Source organism: Atractosteus spatula, chromosome 10 (assembly GCF_055471065.1).
Source record: "Atractosteus spatula isolate fAtrSpa1 chromosome 10, fAtrSpa1.hap1, whole genome shotgun sequence".
Classification (NCBI taxonomy): Eukaryota; Metazoa; Chordata; class Actinopteri; order Semionotiformes; family Lepisosteidae; genus Atractosteus; species Atractosteus spatula.
This window is the reverse complement of record NC_142715.1, coordinates 1,536,191-1,558,652: the sequence shown is the minus strand read 5'-3', so window position 1 is coordinate 1,558,652 and position 22,462 is coordinate 1,536,191. Positions and strand designations below refer to the sequence as shown.

The following is a 22,462-nucleotide window of genomic DNA, read 5'->3' as shown; positions in this document are numbered from 1 at the left end:
GACTACCTTGATTAAACTACGCATAGAACAACAGCAGTACAGATGATTTTCATGGACCGACTTGTTTTGTACAACTCAAGTGATAAAGTCCTGTCTGCAAATATTGTAGAAGAACGAAAAAGGGCGAAACAACGCTCCAACCACAGGAATGGTAACAGGAAGGATCATGTTATTTAATATGTCCTTTGGAGATGCCTTGTCAACGCACACAGACGTTAGAGCTGGACAAATAATTGATAGTGGTGTTTGTAAACAATCATGAAACGTTATTTCTAAACCAGGAAGAAAGGAGCAGACTTAAACTTTAAGAGACAGAAACAACACCTTATCACAGCTAACATTAAATAAAATGACATCACAACAAAAGAGCGGAGCCTTGAGTGAATCAAATTAGTTTTCATTGGACATCTGTCTCTTCATAACTTTGTAGGTGAGAGGGAGGATTGCGGAAATGTGCCGGTGTTTCTCAGAAGTGCGTTGGTGGTATAGGTGCCTTCTAAATAATTGAGTCGGGTTTGAATCCCGGTAAGTGCATCCCAAATCTTTTCAAGAAAATCTGTGATCCGGTAACATATCTTTTGAAACCAGCATTCAAGATAGGATACGTGTTCTTAAATACCAAAAAACTCTATAAGGAAAAAGCAGATCTCTGTACACAAGACGGCAGTGCGATCTTAGAATTCCTGTGTTGTTGACGGATTCAGACTCCTTCTCAGAGGTCTTTGCTCGCCAAATAACTTTGCAGCTGAGGAAGAGCACCCTGGAAAATACCAAACACAACCAGCGAGCGTGTTGGTTGCTCTTGCTCTTAATGCAAGAGCTGTTTTTTTTAATCATTTTTAACCAAAAACAGCAGCACAGGTAGGTCGCATTTGTGATTATGTCACTTCTCTGCTTCAGCAAGGTCAATAAAAGACTCTGAAAGTAGTAAAGCAAAACTGAACTCAAAATCATATTAGGAATTCTGAGCGATATATCCATACAGGTAATCCAATAAGAATGTTGAAATATTTGAATATCATCTCTCTATATATTTCGCTGCTTTTTACCAGGAGTAAAACTATTGGATTGAAGGAATGCTAACCGCTGGGTTAAAATGTATAGTTGTTATTTGGAGAAATCTGTAAACTCGTGATCTTATATGTTTTAAAAGACAGCACAGGAAAAAACGACAGTGCTGATTATTTTCCGGAGACGGAGCACTGATGACCTATCCGAGCTGATTGATAAAGCCCACCCAGTGGACACTCTAGCAGAACGTCAAAGAACATTCACCTCTGTATCCAAAGAAACCACAGGAACAACATCAAGAAGCACAATCAATTTCCCTTTTAATTTTTTCCTGTAAGGTATGCTATGTGAATTCATGAAGTTAATCCTCTGATCTCTTTTGAGCACGAACAAAGTATTTCTGATGGAGCGCTATGTTCAAAGATAAGCTATTACCCCTGCCAACGATTCGGCGTGAAGAATTAAAAGTTTCACAGACAAAAGCAGCTCACCACCACAGCCAATATTAAATGTACTTGCCGGTACACTATCGTGTGCACTGCCTCAAAAGTGATCTTGGCAGATGTTGTTCCCTACATAAAGCTGAACGTGCCAAAGAGAATTTCTGTTGAGAAAACAAAATATTTTTTCTGCCTTGATGTTAAGCCTGTCTTTTAGAAAGTCTAAAAGAAAGAAAATCTCTAAACACCTCCTGCAGCCTAACAAAAAGCACTTTTACTGATCATATTGCAGGTCTTGAAACATTAACATTTAGCAGCGGTGGGATTCGAACCCACACCCCCAGAGAGACTGGAGCCTAAAATCCAGCGCCTTAGACCGCTCGGCCACGCTACCTTCCTCCATAGCCATCTTCCTCACATTGCTGGCTTGGAAAATGCCGGGGGCTTCAGCTCTTGTCGTCGGATCTAATGATATCATGACATGTGGAAGTGACTGCACCTTCATCTTCCGAGATGCTTTCAATAGCACAAATGCTACTTTCACCGGCACAAACAGCAATAACGAAAGAGGTGGGTTTCATCCTTTGTGCTGTTTGTAGGGGCGCAACTCTACGTTGATCTACTGACTTGAAGAGCAAAAATCAAAATCCTCTGCTATTACTGTTGCTTTTTTCATAGTTTCTTTAAATCCTTCATTTGAACATAGATTTTGAAGGATATTGATGATAATACCACATAAATTGTGGTTTTCTTGTGATCGCCAATTTTTTCAAATACCAGCCTTTTTTACAGTTCCTTGCGTGTTTCACAAGGTATAATAGCCCCCCTCGCATCCTCAGCTAACATATTTTAAAATTACAATAGATTATACAGCATGCATGTTTACATTTATATTAAAATTAAAGTAAATATACCAGAATACATACAGTGCTAACCCAATAATTCTTGTCAGGTTCTCCAACAAATCTGAGTTGTTATTTTAACATGTTTCAGCTGAGGGTGCAACAGGAGTATAAATGAATTTTCCCGCCAGCCGTTCAAAGACCAAATTCCATGTGAACATTATTTTCTCAGAAGTTGCCGGCATTGGACTTTGCCGGTGGTATTGAATTATGTCCACAACTGTTGTAGTAGTTCCTTCTTGAAGTTCGACACGTGCAAAGCACTCGTAATATCATAGGTGTTAAAGTTCGCTGAGTCTATTCGAGTCATGGTGTGTATCCCTGCCTATCATTGGGAGACGGGTAGCTTTTTTACACTCAGATTCCAATCTTCAATGCTTTGTGTGAGAGCTTACATAACTTTCATTTTCTCACATTTTCTGACGACTGTTCCAAAGGGGCACCCTGTCAATTCCGAATACTTTTCAAAAATCTGCCTGCATGTTTGATTATTGTCATTTCATTTCGAAAAAGTTCAATATTGATCATAACTAAAGAAAATAATGATCACGAACAAAAAAGGGATAAAGATGTGAGTCGATCTTGAATCACAGCTGGGTGACACGGGCTTCTGTTCTGATATGGTTGTACGAGAAACAGGAGGAATCGCCAATCTCCTATAGAACATGAGTTGAATCAGGAGTGAGACATTTCGTAAACTCTTGCATATGTCAACGCCTGACCTACATCGTAAAACTAAATTAAAAACTAACATTAAGTTGTCAGAGACATTCATTTATATACAAACAAGAGACAGACCAAGTAATAATTCTACATTAGTTCAGGTGGGTAAACCTGAACTAACTAACTAATAAACCTATTAATAATTCTACATTAACGTGTCCTACACTGATCAGACTAATTGACATGGTCTGATTCAGAGCCTGTGCAGTTCGTGCTAATTACAACAAGGACAGTTCTGATCCCTCATCACCGAACTGAGCACAAGTTCAGCTGTTCTCCGGTTTTGTTACGCATGGTTTTTCATTGCAATTGAGTTCAGAGCTGGAGCTGATCTCCAGACAGTACAGTGTTTTGGGTAAGTTGTCGAAATTCGCATGAGGCTGCAGACAACTTACCCAAAGTGTTTTCTATAGCTTTCAGGTGCAGTTCATTTATATAAAAGAATGTAAGTGGTATAAACTCAACAAGCCAGACGGCAGTCGAACCTATAATTTTCTGACGCGAGGCCTGACGCGTTATTCATTACGTCACTGACCCTGCTATTGTAGGGCTAAAAAAACACGTTTTCTACATTTTTGTCTGTTTAAAAATCACTCTAAAAAAAGACAAAGGGTTTGTGTGTCGCGCTAAAATTCCGCTTAATTTCGAACGCAAATAAAAACCGTTTTGTTCCAAGAAATCATACATTTGTCACATCCTTCATACTATACTTCTCTCTTGTATTAGTAAAGCATTTTGATTTAAACTGAACAATATATGAAAGGTTTCATCTATACACTTACACATAATAAGTATACGAATAAATACTCGGAAGAAGCCGCAGCTCAGGTATTAGAGAGATTTAAAATCAGATCGGAGGATTTAGAGTCCAGAGTGCAAACCAACAGCTGACACAGGTCTTTTATAGAACCGTTTTGATTTCCTCTACTTTGTCCCCGTGACGTCATTGTCCTGCTCGCAGCCGAGCCCGACACACGTCTGGTTTTTGTCGCTGGGCGCACACCCTGCGGTCCATGCGGGTCCTAATACCCCAGTACAATGACGGGGACACTAAACTGTAAACAGGTGCCGTCCTTCGGCTGAGACGTAAAACCGAGGTCCTGACTCTCTGTGATCATTCAGGAGAATGGTGGTGGTGGAGGGGAGTCCCCATTACCTGTAAAGCGCATTGAGTGGAGTATCCAGAACAGCGCTATATAAGTGTAAGCAATAATGATTATTATAATTATAATGTAAAATGCAATAAAAAAAATCAAACTTTGATTCAAAATAGATTAATGTAAAAACTGATAAAGCTAATGCTTTTTTCAGGGCTATATCTACTTTTTTTTTAAAAAAGCGAAGTCTGTCGCGATTGTGAGAGTTAGAGAATGTGTTCCAGCGGGTGCCTTCATATCATGAGCGTCAGTCTCGCCCGTAGCTGCGAGAAGGTTAAAAGCGCACAAGTGATCTGTAGACGATGTTCGGGGAAGAAATAATTCTGTTTTCAGCACAGGGAGTGAGAATGAGCTCAGCCCGGCTCCCAGCAGAATCCATTCTGGTTTGGTTACTGTTCGACTGTGCATCTGAGGCTCTTTGGATCGCAACGTAAAAAAAACAATTGCTCACATCGTGTGACTTCCACGACAGGAAGGAAAGATATCACTTTAAAAAATCAGAACTGAAGATTTGGATCCTGGGCCTCAACTTAAAAATAAACAGAGTTTAACGACAGGAAATTGATTCCAGTTGTCAGATCACGTATACGCATACCTTAGCTTTGCGCAACAACCTGAAACTTTCAGGTTCCATAAATAATATTATTGCTAAACATATGCCATTCTAATCTGCAAGCGACCAGAATATAGAATACAAATTTTTGTATAAAAATGCATTAAGTCCTGTTCTACACCTGCATGCTTTGGAAGCACTGGGCTACCTGTATCAAAATATCAGATTGTGTTTCTGCAACATTTCGTGCATAGTACGCCATTTTATCTAAAACAGTCACAACGAGGGCTTTACATGCAGTCTGGGGTATTTTCCCCTTTTATATTTTTGCCACTTTATATCAAACCTGTTATACTCCCAGAAGTGCACAGTAGCTTGTACTTAATAAAAATGTACAATTCACCGCTGGTATAAACAGATGTGTGCCGTGTTTGCCTTTGTAAGCATTTGTTTAAAAAATAAGTTCACAATACGATAAAAACACAGAAAGCACAAACTTTATAATACAACGATACAAAATCAATACCAAATCATTATGCCAATTAAGTAACTATCCTTTGAAAACAGAGAACACCTTTATATCTACAAAAAACTTGACATTTGTATGTATTTTTGAATTACAAAGCAGACAGTGTAGTCCCTTAATTCAAAGATCAGATCTTGGCCAAAACAAGACAATCAGACGTGGGCTGAATTCAGAACAGGAGCCTTTGCTTCGTCGATTATTGAGCTTTTGATCAATGTCTGAATAAAACAGATTCGCTTTTTTAACTCTTTGATTAAAGTACACGAAAAGCACCTTCCTTCGAGCTGAAATCAAACCAGCGACCTAAGGATTCCCTGCTGACTCCACTACAGTCCCCCGCTCTACCAACTGAGCTATCGAAGGGATGCTGCGATATTGCTCTCTGGCACATACTGCCCAATGAAGTAAAATGTGAAATGGGTGATTTAAATCCCACTTCGACATCAAGTTTCCAACTCGTTTCCTTAGTCTCATTTACCTTGAATTTAAGCCACGAACCAGGATTCTACTGTATAAACTTCCAGGGATATTACAAAATGTTTGATGGGGCATCAATCATTCCAGGCGGAAATTGATTCCTTTTTTTTCTTGAGGGATCATATTAAACATTTCATTAGTATCGAGAGGAGGATCACCAGTAGACACAAAACAAACAGTTTCTTTCTGTCTTTATTAGAAAGTAGCGTTTGTGCTACATTAATAATATTTTCGTGGAAATAAAGAAGTTGTAAATTTTAAAAATTTATATTTGAATCGAAATGTGGTTTTCATTACTATATATATTGCCATGTTACTAGAATTTGTAACTGAAGTTTACTAGTTGTGTTTTTTATGATGATTAGACATTTGAATACAATATTGTATATAATGTATAATTTGAACTACATATTGTTCAGGTGTGAATAGTTGTATATTTTAAGAATACATTTCTAAAACAAATCATTGGCTTTATTTACTAGTTTCTACACTTATAAAAATCTTTCTTTGATGTATAATAGACATCAAAGAAAGATGTCTATTATACATCAAAGATGAGCAGTGTGTGTCGTGTTCACAGCTGATAACTAGAAGATGTCTGGAAGAGGCAAAGGCGGAAAGGGACTCGGGAAAGGAGGCGCTAAGCATCACCATAAGGTTCTCCGCGACAACATCCAGGGAATCACCAAGCCCGCCATCCGCCGCCTGGCTTGCCGTGGGGGAGTGAAGCGGATCTCCGGGCTGAACTAAGAGGAGACCCGCGGGGTGCTGAAGGTGTTCCTGGAGAACGTCACCTGCACCGAGCACGCCAAGCACGCCAAGAGGAAGACCGTCACCGCCATGGCCATGGTGTATGCGCTGAAGCGCCAGGGCCGCACCCTGTATGGCTTCGGAGGCTAAACAGGAGCGGAGCTTCACTACCGGACCCCAACGTATAAACCCAAGTGACCCAGTAACTGCTCGAGTGTATGGAAGCACACAGCTTTATCAAGATTTCCAAGTGCAAGATCTTTTTATTCATAAAAGACCCTATTTATGTTGTATGAGAAATATTAACATTAATACAGAATCTTTTTTCACCAAATAAATGGGCTTCCTGACTTCAGAAAGCCTTCTATACAAATACTAAAAGAGCAAAAATTCAATTTGGTAAATGAAATGAAAACACATACCCAACCCAACCCGACTTTATTCTGCAAAAAAAACATCTCAAAAGGAACATCTCACACATATTAACACTCCATGTAATAAAAAAACAACGGCGGAACGGAGATTGATTGTCCGTTATCAATCTTTGCAAGTGGGGGCGGATTTCTGCAATTAAGAGAGTCCCTCCAAACCTACCACTTGCTATTGTCCTTTAATCCCTGTATAGGGCCCAAAGTCCTTTCCAGTGCTCCCTCGCCGTGGGGAAACCCCATTTGGCGACGTGGCGCTTCGTCCTCCTCCTGAGGTCCACCAGGATCCTCTCCTGCATCTCCCTCGCCCCCCACTTTATGTTGTGCCGGATGAGAGTGTTCCTCGCCTTCCACAGTCCTTGTTTTGTGAGGGACAGCAGCAGCCCCCGCAGGTCCTGTGTCCCCTTGTCCAGTCCGGTGGGTGCCAGCCCCCAGCAGAATGTACTGGTAACTGAGCACCGCACCCGTTCCCAGGAGTTGCATAATGTTGTCCATTCTGCCCCACACCGCCTTGGCGAAGGAGCAGCTCCAGAACACGTGTTCCTGAGTCTCCTCGACAAAACACGTGTCCCGGGGGCAATGCGGATTCCTGGAGATCGAGTGTCTGTAGAGGACCTTTCTGGTAGCCAGTCTCTTGTGTACAGCCATCCAGTTGAGGTCCTTCAGTTGGTTGTCAAGTTCTTTGGTCTGTGTCCTTTCCCAGACTTGTCTGGGAACCTGCAGCCTTTCGTCAGCGACCAAATGCCCCCTCACCTCTTTGTACAGGGCTCTGTGGTTGGTGCAGAGCTCTGGCTGTCTCGTGGCCTCGTACCTCCTGCTCCACTTGACAGCGTGGATGTAGAACTCCAGTCGCATCTCTGCCTTGGGCCCAGTGTTTGACCACTGGACCAAGTGCCTCATTGGGATGGAGAGCCACAGCCTGACAAAGTACTAGTACTTGTGGCCGATGGGCTCCCGCAGCGCCCAACAGAGCTTGCAGTAGACGATGCAGTCGAGTTTCAGGGGGAAATGTGGGACATCTCGACCCCCTTCCTCGACCGGCTGACACATCCGGTTTCTCGTGATGTACTCGTACTTGCTGCTGCTGCACCACTAACAGACAGGTGGTGCTCGGCGGGGACTTCAACGTCGACCAGGAGAAGGGGAGCGACGCTAGCTCGGCAGAGCTGGAGTCGCTACTCAAGCAGTTCTCCCTAGTAGACGGCTTCAGACGGTGCCGCCCGAACGACGCCGGACCGACCTGGAAAAACTCCCGGGGAGTGTGCAGCCGCCTGGACTACATCTTCCTGCACACGACCTGCTCCCTGGAGTCGGCGACGGTGTCCCCGGCGTGGTATTCCGACCACGAGCGCTTGACGGTGGTGGCTAACACCAGCCTGCCGGCATTCGGTCGTGGGTACTGGAAGCTGAACCGGGAGATACTGGAGGAAGACGACTTCAGGGCACTGTTCCGGAAAGACTACGCGAGCTGGGGAGACCTGAGAGACGGCTACAGCTCCGTGGTGGAATGGTGGGAGTCGGTGAAGGACAGGACCCGAACCCTGGCGCAGACGTACTGCAGACGGAAGGCGGCCAGGGAGAGGAAGGAAGCTGCACGACTCCAGAGGCAACTCGAGGAGGAGTACAGCTCGGCTAACGGGGGAGGAGCCTTCAATTCAGCCCGGGCACGGGACCTGAAGGAGAGGCTCCGCAGACTGCACACGGAGAAAGCCAAGGCTTTCCTCGTCAAAGCACAGAGGGAGCATTATGAAAATAATGAAACCTGTTCCTCCTATTTCTTCAACCAGGTCCGGGGAGCCCAGAAAAAGAGGGTGATCCACAGCCTGAGACGGGGAGATGGAGAGGAAGTGCTGGACGAGAGCGACAAAGTAGAGGCGGCCACCGCTTTCTACACGGAGCTCTTTTCAGAAAAGCAGACGGAGGTGGAGGCAGGCGATGCTTTTCTGGAGGGGCTGACGGTACGAGTACCGGAGGAGGTGAGGGAGGACTTGGAGGGTCCGATCACGGCCGAGGAGCTGAAGGCGGCGCTCTTGTCCATGGAGAATGGCAAGGTGCCGGGGCCGGACGGACTCCCCAAGGAATTCTACACCTGCTTCTGGGACACCCTGGCGGCAGATCTGGTGGAAGTGGCGCAGGAGATCTTCCGCCGGGGGAAACTCGGAGACACCATGAGGGAGGGCGTCATCTCCCTGCTCTTCAAGGGAGGAGACGCCGCTGACCTCAAAAACTGGAGGCCGATCACGATGCTCTGCGTGGACGTAAAGATCCTGTCCAAGCTCCTGACCGGCAGACTGAGAACCGCCCTCCCCCACATCATCCACAGCGACCAGACGTGTGGGGTGGAGGGGCGATCCGTCAGCTGGAACCTCCAGCTGACCAGAGACGCCATCGCCTGGGCCGAGGACCGGAACGTGCCCATGATGGTGGTCAGCCTGGACCAGGAGAAAGCCTTCGACAGAGTGAACCACAGCTATCTGTTCAGGGTGCTGGAACGCTTCGGTTTCGGAGAGAGTTTCAGCCGCTGGATTCAGATTCTGTACTCTGACGTGGGCAGCAGAGTGAACGTGAACGGAAACCTGGGGGATTTCATTCCCCAGGAATCCGGAGTACGACAGGGCTGCCCCCTTTCACCCCTTCTCTATGTTCTCTTCACAGAGCCCTTAGCAGAGGCGGTGAGATGGGACCCCGTCATCGACGGCCTGGAGATACCGGGAGGCGCGGGGGAAACCCTGAAGATCTCCCAGTACGCCGACGACACGACGCTGTTCCTGAGGTCGGACAGGGGGTTGAGGAGGGCCCTGCAGGTCATGGAGCAATACTCCAGAGCCTCGGGGTCGAAGCTCAACCGCCGAAAGAGCAAACTGAAGTTCTTCGGGCCCTGGAAGCACAGGACGACGGCGCCGGAGGGTCTCGAGCTCTGCACGGAGCCCCTCAGAATACTGGGGGTTTCCTTCCAGAGCCAGGACAACGAGACCAACAACTGGACTGAGAGGATCGCCAGGGTGAACGCGAAGCTGGGTCTGTGGAAAACGCGGTCGCTGTCCTACACAGGGAAAGTGATGGTGCTGAAAGCAGACGTCCTGCCGGCTTTGGTTTACCTGGCGGTGGTGTACCCGCTGCCGGCCAGACTCAGACGAGCGCTGCAAGGGATGATCTTCGGCTTCGTCTGGGGCGGCAGGTACGAGTACATCACGAGAAACCGGATGTGTCAGCCGGTCGAGGAAGGGGGTCGAGATGTCCCACATTTCCCCCTGAAACTCGACTGCATCTTTTACTGCAACCTCTGTCGGGCGCTGCGGGAGCCCATCGGCCACAAGTACCAGTACTTTGTCAGGCTGTGGCTCTCCATCCCGATGAGGCACTTGGTCCAGTGGTCAAACACTGGGCCCAAGGCAGAGAGGCGACCAAAGTTCTACACCCACGCTGTCAAGTGGAGCAGGAGGTACGAGGCCACGAGACAGCCAGAGCTCTGCACCAACCACAGAGCTCTGTACAAAGAGGTGAGGGGGCATCTGGTCGCCGACGAAAGGCTGCGAGTTCCCAGACAAGTTTGGGAAAGGACGCAGCCTAAAGAACTGGACAACGAACTGAAGGACCTCAACTGGATGGCCGTACACAAGAGACTGGCTACCAGAGAGGTCCTCTACAGACACTCGCTTACCAGGAATCCGCATTGCCCCCGGGACACGTGTTTCGTCGAGGAGACTCAGGAGCACGTGTTCTGGAGCTGCCCCTTCGCCAAGGCGGTGTGGGGCAGAATGGACAACACCATGCAACTCCTGGGGACGGGTGCGGTGCTCAGTTACCAGTACGTTCTGCTGGGGCTGGCACCTACCGGACTGGACAGGGGGACGCAGTTCCTGTTGTGGCTGCTGCTGTCCCTCACAAAGAAAGGCCTGTGGGACGCGAGGAACAATCTCATCCGGCACAACATCGAGTGGGGAGCGAGGGAGCTGGAGGAGAGGATCCTGGCGGACCTCAGGAGGAGGATGAAGCGCGACATTGCTAAATGGGGTTTCCCCACGGCAAAGGAGCGCTGGAAAGGCCTATGGACCCTGTACAGGGATTAATGGGTTACAGCAAGTGGTAGGGTTTGGAGGGACACTCATAATAGCGCAAATCAGCCCACCCTTGCATGGATTGATAACGGACAATCACCGCCGTTCCGCCGTTGTTTTTAACTTGTGAAGTGTTATTGTATGAGATGTTTTCCTTTTGAGATGTGTTTTTTCTGATTAAAGTATATTTTATAAGAAAAAAAAAATCAAGAGAGGTATAAAAGCTTTGAAGATAGGTGGGATAAAGGGCCTTCTGTTTGGTCAGGGGACAATAACAACAGAGCCTCTGGCGTGGCCATTCTTTTCAAAGGATGGGCTTTCAAATTGAAAAATATTCAGAGGGTCATAGATGGCAGGTTGCTGTGTGTGGATGTGGAATGGGGGACCGTTAACCTGCGGCTAATCAATGTGTATTGTCCTACTGACGTGGGAGGAAGGGTGGAGCTACTCAAGGCACTCTCTCCCCTATTGTTATGTAGCACAGACGTGATAGTGGGAGGGGATTTTAATTGTATCTTAGAGCACACAGACAGGCAGTCTAGCTCTCCGATAAAATTGGATTCCAGCTCACTGGCCCTGCAAAACTTAGTTCAAGACTTTAAACTCTCAGACACATATAGATGTATATATCCCACAACAGCAGGATATACATGGTCAGGGAGGAATAGCAGCTCCAGAATTGACTATTGCTTTGTCTCAGCGAGAGTGAAAGTTGTTGGGGTCACTCTTCAGCCTGTCTTCTTCTCAGATCATCAGGCTTTAGGGTGTAGAGTGGAACTCCAGGGCGGGACTGTCTTTGGCCCAAGCCTCTGGAAACTCAACACAAAGCTGCTAGAGAACGAGGGGGTAGTATCCCGCTACAAGGAGAAACTATCACAGTGGCTGTCCTTGCAGTGTCTGTACGGGTCAGTAGGAGAGTGGTGGGAGGAGGTGAAGGTGAGGACAAAGGCCTTTTTCATGGCTGAGGGAAGGAAGGCTGCTGCCAGACAGAGAGGAGTGCTAGCCAGGAAACAGAGGCAGCTGCAGCGTCTCTACACGATGCTGCACAGTGGCTTCGATGTGCTCAAGGATATCACCCTTTTAAAAAAGGACATCCGGAGCATAGCCGAAGAAAGTAGTCGAGGAGTGCTGTTAAGAAGCAGAGTGCAGTTCTTAGAAGAAAATGAGAAGTGTACTCGCTTCTTTTTCAGGAAAGTGGTAGGCTCCAAGTCTGTCATGGAAAGTGTAGTTGATGAGGAGGGACGAGAGAGAACAGAGCCGAGTGCTATCCTTTCCTGCACCGAGGCCTTCTACTCAAGACTGTACAGCTCTACAGAGGTAAAGGATGAAGAAATTCTTTTTTTCACCTCAAAGCTAGAAAACGTTTTGAGTGAAGAAGATAGGGAAGTACTTGAGAGTAGAAGAGCTGAGACAGGCTATGGAGAGCTTACAGAAGGGGAAAACTCCGGGTGCTGACGGGCTCCCTAAAGAATTTTATTGCACCTTTTGGGATCTGCTTCAGGATCCGCTACTGCTCCTATTCGAGGAAAGCTATAAGACAGAATTGCTGCCTGACTCCTTAAGAGAAGGCACTATCTCTCTCTTGTTTAAGAAAGGAGCAAAGAATGACATAAAGAACTGGAGACCCCTCAGCCTGTTAGGCGTGGACACTAAGATCCTGTCCAAAGCCCTTTTCCTGCGCCTACAAAATGTAGTGGCCTCACTGGTAGGGAAAGAACAGACTTGTGGGATAGCAGGACGCCTGATGAGCGACAACCTGGCCTTGTTGAGGGATGTCTGTCTGTACTCGGAGGATCGCTCCCTCCCTCTGTGCATTTTAGGTGTAGACCTAGAAAAGGCCTTTGACCGCCTAAACCGGCAGTACTTAACATCGGTACTTGAGCACATGAAGTTTGGCCCCATCATGAGAAAGTGGATTAACCTGCTGTACACAGGTAGCAACAGCAGAGTAATGGTTAATGGCAATAGATCACGCCCCTTTGAAGTCTGTTCAGGGGTGAGGCAGGGCTGCCCATTATCCCCCTTGTTATTCGTTTTGGCTATGGAGCCCTTAGCCTGTGCCTTGCGCCAGGATCAGGCCATTAATGGGATACAAGTGCCTGGAAGTGGGGGGGGAGAGGTAAATACATCTCTATAAATGGATGACGTCACCCTGCTCCTCTCTGACAATGTCTCAATTAGCAGAGCTCTGAAGTGCTGTGATCGTTTCTCTTTGGATTCCTCCGCAAAAATTAACAAATCTAAGAGTGAGATTTTTTATCAGAACTGGAGGGAGCCAAAAGAAGGGCATGATCTCAGGCTGCAAGAGAAGAGAATTAAGGTCCTGGGGTTGTATTTTGGAGAAGAGATGGGAACAGTAAATTGGCAGATCAAATTGCCAATCTTAAACAAAAAACTGATGCAATGGAAGGACCGAGACCTCACCATGACAGGGAAGGTGCTGGTCATAAAAGCCCAGCTCTTGCCTGTCTTGAATTTTCTGGCTTTTATCTTCCCAATCCCACACCGTGTTGCGGCGGTGCTGAGGAGATGGATGTTTCATTTTCTATGGGGTGGGAAGCAGGAAAGACTCAGAAGGGAAATAATGTACAGGCTGCTACTCTCAGGGAGGAAGTCTGTCCCAGATATTGCCATGAAGCTGCTGTGCATTTTCCTGGCCTTTGTGCTGAGAGGCTTTGCACCAGCACCTGAAGCGCGTACCTGGACTTTTTTTGCCAGGCTCTGGGTAGGTAGGGAGGTGTTCAGAGTGTGGGGTGTCAGACCCAAGCTGGATGTCCCACTATCTGACACATGCCCAGCAATTTATGGGACAGTTAAAAGTTTTCTATGATCTCACCCAATTGGCCATATTTCCCTCCGTGATGTCAGCGTCCAAAAACTGGAAGATTTCGTTGCACTGCAGAAGAATAGGCAGACCCCTGTGGGCATTTTAACATCAGCCCAAACAAGGAAGGTGTGGAAACACACATCCTTTAAGTTTCTGTGCAATATTCACAGAGATTTAGCCTGGAGTGTCGTCCACCAGTGCTTACCAGTCCGAACTTTCTTGTACCGTAGGGGCCTCACCCCCAGCCCTCGCTGCGTTAGGGTGGGCTGCGGCGAGGAGGAGACTGTGACCCATCTCCTGTGGTCCTGCTTTTTTGCTAAGGCCTTCTGGGCACAGTTTGAAGATTGGTTGCAAGCTCTCTCACTCCAATTTACCCTGACCGCTGCTTTCGTCATATACGGCATCTCTCCTGTCAAACTTCCTCCTGACGTGTTTGACAGGATCTGGGCCGTGGTGAACAGTGGGAAAGACTGGGAAAGACTCCACCCATGTGGAGAGTGAGGAACATGGGGCTGTTTAAAGGCATCGAGGTCCCAGTCAAGGCAGCAGGGAGCCTGGCCCTGTTCATCACCCGAGAGAACTATTACTTCAGAGATCTGTGGAGAGAAGGGAGGGAGGAAGCAGAAAATCTGTGGGAAATAGAGAGCATAGGTCAATATCTCAAGAAACTGTGAAAAACATTATCATGTTTAAGTAAAGTATGTGATTTGCACCAGAAAAAAAGAAAACTGTTGCTATGTAACTGGTACCGTGTCAATATGTAATGAGATGTGATCATATATACTGTTTTAAGTATGTATATTAATGTAAACCTTTCTAATTTGTGATGTCCTGAATTTTTTTATGAAAAGAAAATAAAGTTCTTAAAAAATCGGTTCACCCAGGGGGAGGCTCGGCCATTGCACTCCGGATGTGCTGACCCCTGCGAATTCCCCAAATGTGGGAATCTCGACTGCATAATTTCTGGTAGTGGGGGACTGCGTTCGCGCTCTCCCCTGATGTGCTTGGTCCAATATCGGATAAGGAAAAGTTACGACACCACGAGCTGCGATAGGATCCCAGTTCGAAAGGAGTCGATGCCACTGCTGGTTCCCGGTTTCTTTTAGTTAGAGGTCCGGAGAAGCATTACAAGCTGGTTCCACTACTCCTTCCGGACATTCATTCCCTTTTCAAAGTCAGTCGTTTTGCTGTAGTCTGCATTACTTAGGCTGATTATCGAGGTTAGCCTTTATTTGGTCATGGGGGCCTCGGTACTGTATGCTAATTCTCAAGACAGTTTCACCCGTTTTCTGATTGCTAGGTTCTGTACCAGTGCAGACATGTCAAACAGTGAATGGCTGTACCTCTATTGTATCCGTGCTCAATTTGGGTGGGCAAAACGAGAAAACGAGCGTGCCGTTTCCTACACATCTGCAGTCGCCAATGCGCATTCACAGCATGTCCCGGGACGCAATTCGGCCTCATTTGCATAACACCAGACCGGCAGATCGCTACGCAAGCTCGCGTCGTGCGCCTGCCACACACCGAACAAACACCGGAGCCTTTTCAGCAATTTCCAAAAAACGGGCCTGCTCGCCTGCCCACAAGGTTTGTCTCTTACCCGCTCTCCAGAGCCTGCTGCCTTCTGTGCTGTTCTCTCGGCACCGCTGCAGCGCACACAACTCCTGCAGCACGGGGAGAAAGTTTCCACGGTCCACCGCAGGGAAGGCTCGCTCCGTGCGCACACGTCCTTTCAATGCCAGTTCAACAAGTGCTCCGCATTAGCAGCGTCGGGGCTCCGGCGTGTCGCACCTCACCTCACCTCGCACAGCCCCCTCCTTGAATGTCTGGCGCTGGGCATGCCCCGCTCTCCTCCACCTTATCTTATCGCGTGTGACCACCGACAATGGCCACAATGCCGGGGAATGGCACCTGTAAAGTGTTAATTGGGGCACAGGAACAGCCCGTCTCGTCTCGGGGGCCGGCTTCAAAGACAATACAGCAAACACAGCGGGGCGGGGGAAGTAGACGACACGACACATGCAGGTACATTCAGCTCCGGCGGGAACGAGTCATTTGTCGGCCTTTTCAAGTGCTGGGAGCCGAGTAATCCTTCACTTGTATCGTTTCTCCCCGGTGACTAGATCTCACCCTGCGACTCTCGACGGACTCACCCACGGCAGCCCAGCAGGTGTGAGCCTAGCCGGCACCCGGATGGGAGATTCCCCCGGAAAAGCTCAGGTTGCTGCTGCTCCTGCAAGACGTGTGACTGGGACCAGTAGGGAGCGCTCACCCTGCGGTCTGTGTGGCTTTCTTATGCCCCAGCATCCTGATGGCGACACTCTGCTGCACAAACAGGCGCCGTCCTTCGGGGGAGGCGTAAAACCGAGGTCCCGACCCTCCTTGGCCATTAAGAAATCCCAGGGCGTCTCTCAAAATGAGACGCCGCGGGTGTCACTCTGGTGTTAGTGTTCCCCTTTACCAATCAGTCGGGGTCTCCTCCTAATCCCCGTCTCATATGTAACAATCAATGACGAGGCCCCCCTGTCCCGCGATATTGTACTTGTCTCCTGGCCGCTGGCTGGCGCCGTGAGATTTAGCACTCGCGCAAGAGATCGGGGGCAGAGCGCGAACGCGGTCTCCCGCCCCCCACAAAGTGTGCGCTCCAGGTTCCCTCTCAGGGCTCTGCAACACAGCGGAAAGGCAGCGAGAAGGAGCCTCTTGCTCTGACGCCGCAAGGCCACAAGAGGGCGGAGGCGCCGCGCGCCCGGCCGACGTGTTGGACTGGTGCGCTTTATGTGCTGAAATAAACACGCGACAGCCCAGAAATGTTTTGAGTGCTGTGCATTGGAGGTTTTTGTTTTGTGAAGACTTGCCTTGTGCTCCTCCGAGCAGTTTGTTTGTTCTCCTCCAGTGCGGGACAAGTCAACACAAGGGAGCACATTCGCCAACATCCAGGTACACAATGCGATTTGGAAAGAAGCTCCTTTCCAAAGAGCTGCACATGAACGATCCTTCAGTCCCGCTCGGGGGACGCGGAGCCCCAGCCACACACAGCTTCAAGTAGCGAGTCAGGCACCATAGCTTTCACTTGCGGCCACACCACCCTGAATGTTCCCGATCTTGTCTCATCTTGAAAGCTAAGCAGGGTTGGGCCTGGTTAGTACTTGGATGGGAGACTGCCTGGGAATACCAGGTTCTGCAAGCTTTTGCTCTCTCGGCCAGCAGGGGTCGCCGTTGGTACCGTAGGTTTTGGGAGGAAAACCTGGAGGATGGAAAGGTGATCTATCGCCTCACAAACGAGCCGGTGTGGCCCGTTCAGCTCCGGGCTCATCACCTGCGGCTCTCGGCTTGCGGGCGTGCCCAATCCGTGCTGCGGCGACGCGATGACTCGGAAAACAACCGGCCACACTGTACCGGAAACGACGCACTCTGGGAAGCCGCTATGCAAATCGAGTTCCCAAGATCCCCGGCGGCCGGACACATCCCGCCCGCCTGTGAAAAGAGCGGGAATCAGAAAGCCGGAGATCCAGGACTCACGGGACAGATGGCCACAACCGCAGTAACAAGAGCAATTGCGAGCGATTGTTTTCTCTCTTTGACCAGCCCAGCTGCGCCCCACCCGAAGGCAGGGAAGCACAAAAATTGCATGGAACTCATTCATGCTCCTCTCCACGGAAATCTTTAGTAAAAGGCAAAAGATTTGTACGAGATGAAGAGAAACCAGAGTGCGTGGCCGCCCAGCTGCAGGAGCCCAGGCCGCCTCCAAAGCCTCTGCCCTACCGGTCGTGGTTGGCAATGCACCTGGCCTCACAAACGAGCCGGTGTGGCCCGTTCAGCTCCGGGCTCATCGCCTGCGGCTCTCGGCTTGCGGGCGTGCCCAATCCGTGCTGCGGCGACGCGATGACTCGGAAAACAACCGGCCACGCTGTCCCGGAAACGACGCACTCTGGGAAGCCGTTATGCAAATCGAGTTCCCAAGATCCCCGGCGGCCGGACACATCCCGCCCGCCAGTGAAAAGAGCGGGAATCAGAAGGCCGGAGATCCAGGACTCACGGGACAGATGGCCACAACCGCAGTAACAAGAGCGATTGCGAGCGATTGTTTTCTCTCGTTGACCAGCCCAGCTGCGCCCCACCCGAAGGCAGGGAAGCACAAAAATTGCATGGAACTCATTCATGCTCCTCTCCACGGAAATGGCCACAAAATGTCCGGAAATGGACAGATGGCCACAACCGCAGTTACAAGAGCGATTGCGAGCGATTGTTTTCTCTCTTTGACCAGCCCAGCTGCGCCCCACCCGAAGGCAGGGAAGCACAAAAATTGCATGGAACTCATTCATGCTCCTCTCCACGGAAATCTTTAGTAAAAGGCGAAAGATTTGTACGAGATGAAGAGAAACCAGAGTGCGTTGCCGCCCGGCTGCAGGAGCCCAGGCCGCCTCCAAAGCCTCTGCCCTACCGGTCGTGGTTGGCAATGCACCTGGCCTCACAAACGAGCCGGTGTGGCCCGTTCAGCTCCGGGCTCATCGCCTGCGGCTCTCGGCTTGCGGGCGTGCCCAATCCGTGCTGCGGCGACGCGATGACTCGGAAAACAACCGGCCACACTGTACCGGAAACGACGCACTCTGGGAAGCCGCTATGCAAATCGAGTTCCCAAGATCCCCGGCGGCCGGACACATCCCGCCCGCCAGTGAAAAGAGCGGGAATCAGAAGGCCGGAGATCCAGGACTCACGGGACAGATGGCCACAACCGCAGTAACAAGAGCGATTGCGAGCGATTGTTTTCTCTCTTTGACCAGCCCAGCTGCGCCCCACCCGAAGGCAGGGAAGCACAAAAAATGGATGGAACTCATTCATGCTCCTCTCCACGGAAATCTTTAGTAAAAAGCGAAAGATTTGTACGAGATGAAGAGAAACCAGAGTGCGTTGCCGCCCGGCTGCAGGAGCCCAGGCCGCCTCCAAAGCCTCTGCCCTACCGGTCGTGGTTGGCAATGCACCTGGCCTCACAAACGAGCCGGTGTGGCCCGTTCAGCTCCGGGCTCATCGCCTGTGGCTCTCGGCTTGCGGGCGTGCCCAATCCGTGCTGCGGCGACGCGATGACTCGGAAAACAACCGGCCACACTGTACCGGAAACGACGCACTCTGGGAAGCCGCTATGCAAATCGAGTTCCCAAGATCCCCGGCGGCCGGACACATCCCGCCCGCCAGTGAAAAGAGCGGGAATCAGAAAGCCGGAGATCCAGGACTCACGGGACAGATGGCCACAACCGCAGTAACAAGAGCGATTGCGAGCGATTGTTTTCTCTCTTTGACCAGCCCAGCTGCGCCCCACCCGAAGGCAGGGAAGCACAAAAATTGCATGGAACTCATTCATGCTCCTCTCCACGGAAATGGCCACAAAATGTCCGGAAATGGACAGATGGCCACAACCGCAGTAACAAGAGCGATTGTTTTCTCTCTTTGACCAGCCCAGCTGCGCCCCACCCGAAGGCAGGGAAGCACAAAAATTGCATGGAACTCATTCATGCTCCTCTCCACGGAAATCTTTAGTAAAAGGCGAAAGATTTGTACGAGATGAAAAGAAACCAGAGTGCGTTGCCGCCCGGCTGCAGGAGCCCAGGCCGCCTCCAAAGCCTCTGCTCTACCGGTCGTGGTTGGCAGTGCACCTGGCCTCACAAACGAGCCGGTGTGGCCCGTTCAGCTCCGGGCTCATCGCCTGCGGCTCTCGGCTTGCGGGCGTGCCCAATCCGTGCTGCGGCGACGCGATGACTCGGAAAACAACCGGCCACACTGTACCGGAAACGACGCACTCTGGGAAGCCGCTATGCAAATCGAGTTCCCAAGATCCCCGGCGGCCGGACACATCCCGCCCGCCAGTGAAAAGAGCGGGAATCAGAAGGCCGGAGATCCAGGACTCACGGGACAGATGGCCACAACCGCAGTAACAAGAGCGATTGCTTTCTCTCTTTGACCAGCCCAGCTGCGCCCCACCCGAAGGCAGGGAAGCACAAAAATTGCATGGAACTCATTCATGCTCTTCTCCACGGAAATCTTTAGTAAAAGGCGAAAGATTTGTACGAGATGAAGAGAAACCAGAGTGCGTGGCCGCCAGGCTGCAGGAGCCCAGGCCGCCTCCAAAGCCTCTGCCCTACCGGTCATGGTTGGCAATGCACCTGGCCTCACAAACGAGCCGGTGTGGCCCGTTCAGCTCCGGGCTCATCGCCTGCGGCTCTCGGCTTGCGGGCGTGCCCAATCCGTGCTGCGGCGACGCGATGACTCGGAAAACAACCGGCCACACTGTACCGGAAACGCCGCACTCTGGGAAGCCGCTATGCAAATCGAGTTCCCAAGATCCCCGGCGGCCGGACACATCCCGCCCGCCAGTGAAAAGAGCGGGAATCAGAAGGCCGGAGATCCAGGACTCACGGGACAGATGGCCACAACCGCAGTAACAAGAGCGATTGCGAGCGATTGTTTTCTCTCTTTGACCAGCCCAGCTGCGCCCCACCCGAAGGCAGGGAAGCACAAAAATTGCATGGAACTCATTCATGCTCCTCTCCACGGAAATGGCCACAAAATGTCCGGAAATGGACAGATGGCCACAACCGCAGTAACAAGAGCGATTGCGAGCGATTGTTTTCTCTCTTTGACCAGCCCAGCTGCGCCCCACCCGAAGGCAGGGAAGCACAAAAATTGCATGGAACTCATTCATGCTCCTCTCCACGGAAATCTTTAATAAAAGGCGAAAGATTTGTACGAGATGAAGAGAAACCAGAGTGCGTGGCCGCCCAGCTGAAGGAGCCCAGGCCGCCTCCAAAGCCTCTGCCCTACCGGTCGTGGTTGGCAATGCACCTGGCCTCACAAACGAGCCGGTGTGGCCCGTTCAGCTCCGGGCTCATCGCCTGCGGCTCTCGGCTTGCGGGCGTGCCCCATCCGTGCTGCGGCGACGCGATGACTCGGAAAACAACCGGCCACACTGTACCGGAAACGACGCACTCTGGGAAGCCGCTATGCAAATCGAGTTCCCAAGATCTCCGGCGGCCGGACACATCCCGCCCGCCAGTGAAAAGAGCGGGAATCAGAAAGCCGGAGATCCAGGACTCACGGGACAGATGGCCACAACCGCAGTAACAAGAGCGATTGCGAGCGATTGTTTTTTCTCTTTGACCAGCCCAGCTGCGCCCCACCCGAAGGCAGGGAAGCACAAAAATAGCATGGAACTCATTCATGCTCCTCTCCACGGAAATCTTTAGTAAAAGGCGAAAGATTTGTACGAGATGAAGAGAAACCAGTGTGCGTGACCGCCCAGCGGCAGGAGCCCAGGCCGCCTCCAAAGCCGCAGTAACAAGAGCGATTGCGAGCGATTGTTTTCTCTCTTTGACCAGCCCAGCTGCGCCCCACCCGAAGGCAGGGAAGCACAAAAATTGCATGGAACTCATTCATGCTCCTCTCCACGGAAATCTTTAGTAAAAGGCGAAAGATTTGTACGAGATGAAAAGAAACCAGAGTGCGTGGCCGCCCAGCTGCAGGAGCCCAGGCCGCCTCCAAAGCCTCTGCCCTACCGGTCGTGGTTGGCAATGCACCTGGCCTCACAAACGAGCCGGTGTGGCCCGTTCAGCTCCGGGCTCATCGCCTGCGGCTCTCGGCTTGCGGGCGTGCCCAATCCGTGCTGCGGCGACGCGAAGACTCGGAAAACAACCGGCCACACTGTACCGGAAACGACGCACTCTGGGAAGCCGCTATGCAAATCGAGTTCCCAAGATCCCCGGCGGCCGGACATATCCCGCCCGCCAGTGAAAAGAGCGGGATTCAGAAAGCCGGAGATCCAGGACTCACGGGACAGATGGCCACAACCGCAGTAACAAGAGCGATTGCGAGCGATTGTTTTCTCTCTTTGACCAGCCCAGCTGCGCCCCACCAGAAGGCAGGGAAGCACAAAAATTGCATGGAACTCATTCATGCTCCTCTCCACGGAAATCTTTAGTAAAAGGCGAAAGATTTGTACGAGATGAAGAAAAACCAGAGTGCGTGGCCGCCCGGCTGCAGGAGCCCAGGCCGCCTCCAAAGCCTCTGCCCTACCGGTCGTGGTTGGCAATGCACCTGGCCTCACAAACGAGCCGGTGTGGCCCGTTCAGCTCCGGGCTCATCGCCTGCGGCTCTCGGCTTGCGGGCGTGCCCAATCCGTGCTGCGGCGACGCGATGACTCGGAAAACAACCGGCCACACTGTACCGGAAACGACGCACTCTGGGAAGCCGCTATGCAAATCGAGTTCCCAAGATCCCCGGCAGCCGGACATATCCCGCCCGCCAGTGAAAAGAGCGGGAATCAGAAAGCTGGAGATCCAGGACTCACGGGACAGATGGCCACAACCGCAGTAACAAGAGCGATTGCTTTCTCTCTTTGACCAGCCCAGCTGCGCCCCACCCGAAGGCAGGGAAGCACAAAAATTGCATGGAACTCATTCATGCTCCTCTCCACGGAAATCTTTAGTAAAAGGCGAAAGATTTGTACGAGATGAAGAGAAACCAGAGTGCGTGGCCGCCAGGCTGCAGGAGCCCAGGCCGCCTCCAAAGCCTCTGCCCTACCGGTCATGGTTGGCAATGCACCTGGCCTCACAAACGAGCCGG

The 22,462-nt window shown here is 50.4% G+C and overlaps 12 non-coding genes and 2 pseudogenes across 12 annotated transcripts; 3 read left to right on the top strand and 11 right to left on the bottom strand.

The window, feature by feature from the left end:
- The first annotated feature begins 6,383 nt into the window (after positions 1–6,383).
- Positions 6,384–6,689, top strand: LOC148824486 (histone H4-like; annotated as a pseudogene).
- Positions 6,690–6,876: 187 nt separating this feature from the next.
- Positions 6,877–6,932, bottom strand: LOC148824485 (U7 small nuclear RNA). Its single transcript, XR_016093299.1, has one exon. It is a non-coding gene; the product is annotated as a U7 small nuclear RNA (small nuclear RNA).
- Positions 6,933–14,686: 7,754 nt separating this feature from the next.
- On the top strand, positions 14,687–14,850 carry LOC148824484 (U1 spliceosomal RNA). The gene has a single exon (XR_016092406.1). It is a non-coding gene; the product is annotated as a U1 spliceosomal RNA (small nuclear RNA).
- A 2,070-nt stretch (positions 14,851–16,920) lies between these two features.
- LOC148824483 (5S ribosomal RNA) lies at positions 16,921–17,039 on the top strand (annotated as a pseudogene).
- Positions 17,040–17,446: 407 nt separating this feature from the next.
- Positions 17,447–17,563, bottom strand: LOC148824482 (U5 spliceosomal RNA). The gene has a single exon (XR_016093168.1). It is a non-coding gene; the product is annotated as a U5 spliceosomal RNA (small nuclear RNA).
- Positions 17,564–18,125: 562 nt separating this feature from the next.
- LOC148824481 (U5 spliceosomal RNA) lies at positions 18,126–18,242 on the bottom strand. The gene has a single exon (XR_016093144.1). It is a non-coding gene; the product is annotated as a U5 spliceosomal RNA (small nuclear RNA).
- A 400-nt stretch (positions 18,243–18,642) lies between these two features.
- Positions 18,643–18,759, bottom strand: LOC148824480 (U5 spliceosomal RNA). Its single transcript, XR_016093226.1, has one exon. It is a non-coding gene; the product is annotated as a U5 spliceosomal RNA (small nuclear RNA).
- A 552-nt stretch (positions 18,760–19,311) lies between these two features.
- Positions 19,312–19,428, bottom strand: LOC148824479 (U5 spliceosomal RNA). The gene has a single exon (XR_016093193.1). It is a non-coding gene; the product is annotated as a U5 spliceosomal RNA (small nuclear RNA).
- A 390-nt stretch (positions 19,429–19,818) lies between these two features.
- Positions 19,819–19,935, bottom strand: LOC148824478 (U5 spliceosomal RNA). Its single transcript, XR_016093220.1, has one exon. It is a non-coding gene; the product is annotated as a U5 spliceosomal RNA (small nuclear RNA).
- A 562-nt stretch (positions 19,936–20,497) lies between these two features.
- Positions 20,498–20,614, bottom strand: LOC148824477 (U5 spliceosomal RNA). Its single transcript, XR_016093218.1, has one exon. It is a non-coding gene; the product is annotated as a U5 spliceosomal RNA (small nuclear RNA).
- A 403-nt stretch (positions 20,615–21,017) lies between these two features.
- LOC148824476 (U5 spliceosomal RNA) lies at positions 21,018–21,131 on the bottom strand. The gene has a single exon (XR_016093224.1). It is a non-coding gene; the product is annotated as a U5 spliceosomal RNA (small nuclear RNA).
- Positions 21,132–21,228: 97 nt separating this feature from the next.
- On the bottom strand, positions 21,229–21,345 carry LOC148824475 (U5 spliceosomal RNA). The gene has a single exon (XR_016093190.1). It is a non-coding gene; the product is annotated as a U5 spliceosomal RNA (small nuclear RNA).
- A 400-nt stretch (positions 21,346–21,745) lies between these two features.
- Positions 21,746–21,862, bottom strand: LOC148824474 (U5 spliceosomal RNA). The gene has a single exon (XR_016093196.1). It is a non-coding gene; the product is annotated as a U5 spliceosomal RNA (small nuclear RNA).
- Positions 21,863–22,252: 390 nt separating this feature from the next.
- LOC148824473 (U5 spliceosomal RNA) lies at positions 22,253–22,369 on the bottom strand. The gene has a single exon (XR_016093142.1). It is a non-coding gene; the product is annotated as a U5 spliceosomal RNA (small nuclear RNA).
- Positions 22,370–22,462: the final 93 nt, after the last annotated feature.